Source organism: Aegilops tauschii, chromosome 7, assembly GCF_002575655.3.
Source record: "Aegilops tauschii subsp. strangulata cultivar AL8/78 chromosome 7, Aet v6.0, whole genome shotgun sequence".
Lineage (NCBI taxonomy): Eukaryota > Viridiplantae > Streptophyta > Magnoliopsida > Poales > Poaceae > Aegilops > Aegilops tauschii.
The window spans coordinates 609900396-609908242 of NC_053041.3; positions in this window are offsets into that span (position 1 = coordinate 609900396).

Consider the following 7847-nt stretch of genomic DNA (forward strand, 5'->3'; position numbering starts at 1 on the left):
GCAAAAGTCAAGGCTCTGCTGGCAAATGGGCTAACTGGCATTGACTTGGTTCGGTGCTGGGCTTCTTGGCGGATCATACCCTTGAGTCGCCGACCCGGCTTAATGTCTACTTACACTGGTGGTGTAAAGGATCCACTGCGCCACAACTCTGTGCAATTAACTGACGAGTCAATTGATGAAATCACCAAGTCCCTTCTGAATGAGGATCCGGAAGATTGCAGTAAAGTGGGTTTGCACCCTTTCTGTAAACTTAACCCGCCACCGAAAGTGAGCCTCTGAACTTACTTTATTTTACTTCATTATTCAAATGCTTCATTAATTTAACCTTGATGTCTTTTCATAGGTTGACTCTGATTTTTGGAAGAAGGAATATGATCATGAAGCTGCCAAGAAGGCCAGGGCTGCCAAGAAAGCCACCAAGAAAACCGCCAAGAAAACCACTAAGAAACATAAGAAGAAACCAAGCACCTCCAGCATGTCTGAACCGGATGACAGCTCTGAGTCGGAGGTAGCCCTTGACTCCCTTGGCTCCTTTTTCAATCACCTTATTGACACTGATTATTATCAGGATGACACGGGGGCCAGCCAAGCAGTTGAAGAAGAGGTAACTATTATTTCCTCCGGCTCAGAATCTTTGCCAAGATAGAAACTTCGACAAGTAACCCGGAAAGTAAGGTTTTCACACCCCTTAGCTCATTTGGATCCCCACTTTCTTTTGAAGCAATAGCAGCACAAGAATAGACTTGGACCAGTGGAGGTGACGAATTGTCCTCCGGCTTACCAAACACTCCAGCTTCACGAAAATGTCGAAACGAGGTTCTTCCGAACTTAAACTATTTTTACCTGCTGGCGGGTCTTATTCGCCAGCTACTTAAATCTGCCGATTCAATTAACCAGGAGGTTTCTCGTTCTTCCTCTGGCGACTCATCGCAAACTGAATTGCCGGCTTTTAAAACTGCCCCTGGGTAAGCAACAGTTACTTTTGCTCTATATATCCTTATGCCTTCATAATTGTACTGACGTGTCATAACCCATGCAGCGGCCAAGCAAAGCCTATTAGAAAGACAAAGGTGATCAAGCCGACTGAAGATCCTAAATTCATTGAATCGGAGCAGCAAGTTCCAGCACCAACTATCTCTGAAAAGCAACCGGAAGACCCTGCTTATGATGTTCCACCAGAAATTTCTGACCTCTCTGGTGACCAAACAAAGCTCAATCCTTTGAACACTGAACCATCAAGCCCAGTTAAACCGCCGGAGACTCATACTAACGACGTTATGATCACTCGCACCCGTTATACAGAACCGGGAAATCCAACTGTTTAGGCCAAACACACTGCCAAACAAGAGGTTACTGAAAGACGGAAAGTGAGGTTTGATGTCTCCCATTATGCACAACTGAGCAGCAGTGAAATTCTATCTGGCAACCTCAACCAAGTACACTCCAGCCACGATCTCGAAATCGATATGGTGAAGCAGATGCATCAAAAGTATGAGGTATGACTTCCGGCTCTAAATGAGTTATATACATCCTGCCAGCTGTCGGTGTCAAAACCGGCGGATCTCGGGTAGGGGGTCCCGAACTGTGCGTCTAAGGCGGAGGGTAAGAGGAGGCGGGGGACACAATGTTTACCCAGGTTCGGGCCCTCTCGATGGAGGTAATACCCTACTTCCTGATTGATTGATCTTGATGATATGAGTATTACAAGAGTTGATCTACCACAAGATCGTAGACGCTAAACCCTAGAAGCTAGCCTATGATTATGATTGTCCTTGTCCTACGGACTAAACCCTCCGGTTTATATAGACACCGGAGGGGGCTAGGGTTACACAGAATCGGTTACAAGAGAGGAGATCTACATATCCGAATTGCCAAGCTTGCCTTCCACGCCAAGGAGAGTCCCATCCGGACACGGGACAAAGTCTTCAATCTTGTATCTTCATAGTCCAACAGTCCGGCCAAAGCATATAGTTCGGCTGTCCGAGGACCCCCTAATCCAGGACTCCCACAGTAGCCCCTGAACCAGGCTTCAATGACGATGAGTCCGGCGCGCAGATTGTCTTCAGCATTGCAAGGCGGGTTCTTCCTCAGAATACTCCATAGAAGAATTTGAACACAAGGATCGTGTCCGGCTCTGCAAAACAAATTCCACATACCATCGTAGAGAGTATAATATTTCAACAAATCTAATCTGCTGACAACTTTTCATAGCGTGACATCACGCCATGGCCCGGTCATTATTCGAACCGTTTTTCTCAACCAGCTACTGCACATATTGCGAGGCGGCTTTCTTGGCACGTCTTGTCGAAGCAGAGATCATGTCTCCTTATCACGGGATTCTCATCAATACGGGTGTGGGTAACCCAACCATGCCATTAATCACGGTGCTTGGGGAATAAGCGAGTTTACCAGGCAGGTGAGAAGGCACACAGTTTCCTCCGCCCTTATAAAGGGACAAGGACTAATCCTTTTTACCCACGCCTTCTTCTTCCCTGCCCATCCATTCTCGCGCACTCGAGCTCCAGCGCCCAAGTTCGCATTTTCTCCGCAAAACCACTCCAAACATGTCCGGAGCGGGACGCAAGTGGATGGTCTCCTCCGTTACTGAGGAGAATATTATGAAGCTCCGGGAAGCCGGATACCTGGCCGCAGATATCGCGCACCGGCTCCCAGATGCGGGGCAGATCGTCCCCACCCCCGAACCTCACGAAAGGGTTGTATTCCTTACCCATTTCGTCCGCGGCTGGGATTTCCCCTCCACCCATTTTTCTATGGGCTCATGTTCTACTACGGGCTGGACTTACATGATCTAGCCCCCAATTTCATCCTCAACATCTCGGCGTTTATCGTCGTGTGCGAGGCCTTCCTCCGCATCAACCCCCACTTCGGCCTGTGGCTGAAGACCTTCAATGTTAAACCGAAGGTGGTGGTCGGCCATCAAGCGGAGTGCGGAGGCGCCATGGTGGGAAAAATGCCCAACGTAGACCGTAAAGGGGTGGCAATCGGGGTGGTTCTACATCACCGAGCTGCGCGACACCAACTGGGTGGCGGCCCCCGAATTCTGATCCGGCATCCCCATGCGGTCACCTCCTGGAAAGAGAAGGGCCTATCTTGGGGTTCATCGATGGAGCTGACCGGACTCCAGAGCTGCGTCAAAAACATGATAAGCAAGAAAATCAAGCTTGTCAACGTGGTCCAGGTCATGCTCTTCCGCCGGATCCTCCCGTGTCAAAGACGGGCGTTTAATATGTGGGAGTTCGACCTAGCTAAGCACCAGACGCTGCGAGAGCTCTTCGACACAACGCACCAAGACATCTAGAAGGTGCTGTTCAAGTCTACCGTGGTACCTCCTCCCCTTACCGAGGATCGCGGACTTAGCGCAAAGCTCCTCGCCAATCCGGTAAGATTTTTATATCTCATAAGATGTTTCTTTCCCCAGTATAATCATGTGAGGGATCTAAGCCTTCACGCCATTTAACAGGACTGGGTCGCGACAGCGGAGCAGATCGATTGTCCGCCCCCACTGCCCGAAGATCCAACAAGGGCTCTCTTAACGGAGATGCTGGTTCCGGCGCCCTATGAGGTGCCGGAGAAGAAGGCCAAGAACAAGGCCACGGGGACCAGGAAAGGTCTCCGGCGCAAGGTTGTATCGGACTCATCGTCCGATAACACCGAGGCGCCCTCCACCCACGAAAACGAGGAGGAGGAAGAGGAAAGTTCTCCCCCCAGCCCGGGGAGACAAGAAAAGGAAGGCCGCCCCGTCTGGGGAGGCCGAAGGTTCCAAGAAGGGAAGGACTCTCCTTCTGCACAGCTCCACAACAGCCGCTTTCAGCGACGAGGAGTGGTTACCCAGGGACAAGCCCCTGGCGAAGTTGTAAGTATCCGGATACCAAAATAGTTCTTGGTATGCTTTATTTTATTGCTTCTTATCATGCCGAACATGATCATGTAGCCCATCCAAAGCCCATATTGACGTATCCTCTTCGGATGAGTCTTTGGGCCAGTCGGAGATGAATAGCGATTCACTCCCGACCGCCTCCTCCCCCCGCCCTACGGACGACGTCGAGGTATTGTCTCAAAGGGCACTGGACCAAGGGGAGACAGCTCCAGAGGTGCCCCAAGGCGACATTCCAGACGCTTGGCGCAGGAGGGGCAAGACTCCCATGGGCACTAATGCCCGGGACAGCAAGTCTAGCCCCCAGCCAAATACTGCGCCGGAACCTCCAGTGGTTCCGGATTCTGTCAGGCGACCCTCTCGCAAAGGGGGGCAATCCGTCTGTGCTGATGGCCTCTGTCCATCCAGAGGCATCGGACAATTTGCTGGAAGCGCTTCGTGGCGCATCCATTGACGAAGAGCACCGCACTATCATGAGTGCGGTGATCGAGAAGGTTCGGTCCGCCAAAAGCGGACTGACTGAAGCCTGTGCCAGCCTCCTAACAGGCTTTGAGGTAAGTAATCAAATTATGAGAAAATGTTACAGCATAGACAGTAGCCCCCGATGCTCTGTTTGGCGTTCGCAAAGAAAGGCCGAACAGAGGATCAAATAATAATCATAGGAGTTTAATCAGAATATGTCTATGTGAATAAGCAGGCTTTGCTGCTGGCCGCTGCCGCTCGCACGGCGGAGGTCGCCACACTGAAGCGGGACCTTAAGCGGTCCGAGGAAGAGCTCAGCCTTACCAAGAGGCAGCTCGAAGAGAACAAAGGTAAGTAATACCCTGTCTGTTTTTTGATAAAGAAAAAAAAGGAAGGTGGTTTTTAGATAACAGGATCGTCATGAATTTTGCTAGGGGCCACGACCGAAGTGGCGACCCTGAAAAAGGCGCTGTCCGAGGCCGAAGGGAAAGCGGCCAAGGAGCGCACCGAGCGCGAGAAGCAAGAGGCCCGAGTCGGCGAGGTTCAGCAAGAGCTCCAGGAGTTTGTCAAGAAGTACGGGTCCTTGGAGCATGACTCTAAGACGCAAGGGTCCGAGCTTGCGAAGGCCCTCGAGAACGCACAAAATTCCAAGGTCGAAGCCCGAAAGGCCCTCCAGGATAAGGCGGTGAAGAAGATAGCGGCGGGTAAGGCATTCATTATGCAAAGCAAGCATACTTACCCGATTTCGGAGCTCTCCAGGAGCGTTCCCAGATCTACCCAGCAGTGTGTCGCATGCCGCGGAGTTCTACCGGGCCGAGGAAGGGAGCTCGACGGAGAAGATGTTCTGGCCTCAGTATACTGGGACCGAACATTCGATGCCCTTGAGCGACCAGTTGAAGCAACTGGTCAAGCTTGACAAGGCGGCCGAACTGGCCATGAAGGGTCTTATAGTCCGGATGTGGCCTGGCGAGCCCCTTCCTGGCAGCTATTTCGGCCTGGTAAGGCGGCTTGTGAACGCCTGCCCATGGTTTGATGTTATAAAGCGGTCCGTCTGCATTGAGGGTGCGCGCAGGGCTTTTGCCTGGGCGAAAGTGCACTCGGCGAAGATGGACGCCGAGAAGCTGGTGAAGGAGGGGCCGCTGGAGGGCAAGGAGCATCGCCACCCGAAAAGTATTATGACAGTGTCCTGAAGGGTGCTCGCCTTGTGGCAGAGGAGTGTGCTAAGGATGTAATATTTGAATGAATGTACTCATGTGATCCTGTAATATGAAACGAGTTCATGTGCGCTAAGTAACGCTTGTTAATTTAAAATATTACCTTCTGTGCGGCCGTTTATAAAATTTGAGAGTTGGCCAGTCGTCGGCTTCTACCCCCATGTAACTAGTACTGAGGTGTTCGGGATAAAACTGATCACTCTTTATCCCAGTTTTGGGTCCTTCGAAGGAGGTGTTCAGCACAACGAACCAGGCAATCGGACTATAAAGCTTTATCACTCTCACTTAGCCATAGAAGTCTACAATTTTAAATTTTGGCGAAGCCCCTAGTATCCGGAAGACCAAACTTGGGGCGCTATGTACGCCTAAATCGGACAAGGCCGACCCCTCGCCCGAAGCGGAAAAAATCTTTAAGGATTTGAGACCTCTCGGACAGCGACCAGCTCTCGCCTCATCACGACAGCCAGTTTTCGGCTTTCTCTACTGAGGTGTTCGTCCGGAAGAACTGGGACACAATCGCAGTAGTTCTCCCAGCGCTACCTTAGCCGATATAGCGAAACGTAAGGTACCAAAACATGGGAGCCGGGTAAACCCAACTATTGACCCAAGACATGATTCGGAGCTGATGCATATAATGCTATAAGTTCGGGGTGCCGCACTGTCGAAAGTGTTCGGACTTTTCTTGCCGTGTTATGGGGTACACTAAAGCCCCTGGCGCACTGGACGTATCAGAATGTACGGGTGCAATTTGTCATAAATAAGCAGACAGGAAAAAATATGAAGAAGTGCAATAATGAGCTAATGTTGTACATTGTTATTTAAATGATACGTCAAAGCGTATGCATACATGTATTGCAATAAGTAAAAAATAGGACTATTTGACATGTCCTATCCAAGGGCAAGCTTCGTGTGGGTATGCAAAACAGGTATATCGATCGTTTATCAGAGACCACCTATGGATTCCCTTGTACGTCAAAGCTTCTAGCTTCCTTGGTGTTTCCTTCCCGTGACGGGTCCGATAATCGATCGGAGAGGGCCTTAAGAGAATAGGGGCCTGAAAGGAAGAAAATGTTAAAGGTATACAGGTCCTGAAGCGGTTGAGCCGCCTTGCGGGCCGTGCCATGGTCGTGCCTCCGCCTATGCCCATGGTATCTTGAGTGCGTAATTATGTACGCGCGACGCAAATTTTGCCGCTTGACTAGGACTAGGACGGAGGCCGAATTGCTATGCGAGCTCTAAACGTGCCTGGCGATCCTTTTGCAGGGTACTCCGGACTCGCTTGAAGGTGTCCGGGGTCTTTTTCGCCGAATTGGCGTTTTGCCTCATAAGGCTGATTTGTGCTTCTGCTGCGAGGGCCGCAGTGTGCTCCTCCGCGCGGAGCGAGCGTTCTGTGTTTCCATTAACTGTTATAACCCCGCGAGGTCCTGACATTTTGAGCTTGAGGTATGCATAATGCGATACCGCATTGAATCTGGCAAATGCGGTTCGTCCGAGCAGTGCGTGATAGCCACTGCGGAAGGGGACGATATTGAAGATTAACTCCTCACATCGGAAGTTGTCCGGAGATCCGAAGACCACTTCTAGTGTGATTGAGCCCGTGCAACAGGCCTCTACACCTGGGATGACACCTTTAAAGGTGGTTTTGGTGGGTTTGTTCCTCGAGGGGTCTATACCCATTTTGCGCACTGTATCCTGGTAGAGCAGGTTCAGGCTGCTGCCACCGTCCATAAGGACTCGAGTGAGGTGAAATCCGTCAATGATGGGGTCAAGGACCAAAGCGGCATAACCGCCATGACGGATACTGGTAGGGTGGTCCCTGCGATCGAAGGTGATCGGACAAGAAGACCATGGGTTGAACTTTGGGGCAACTCGCTCCATCGCATAGACGTCCCTCGGTGCACGCTTCCGTTCCCGCTTGGGAATATGGGTTGCGTATATCATGTTTACCGTTTTCACTTGGGGAGGAAATTTCTTCTGTCCTCCTGTGTTCGGCGGCCGGGGCTCGTCCTCGTCGTCGCTATGCAGCCCCTTTTCCTTGTTTTCGGCATTCAACTTGTCGGCCTGTTTGAACCCAGCATTTTCTGTTGGTGTGGTTGGCTGGTTTATCGGGGGTGCCGTGAATTTGGCACGAACGATCGAGTATGCGGTCCAAGCTGGACAGGCCCGGATTGCTTCTTTTGAACGGCTTTTTCCGCTGACTGGATTTAGAGCCGCTGAATCCGGCATTAACTGCCGTGTCTTCAGCGTTGTCGCCGTTGTTGCGGCGCTTGTGTCTG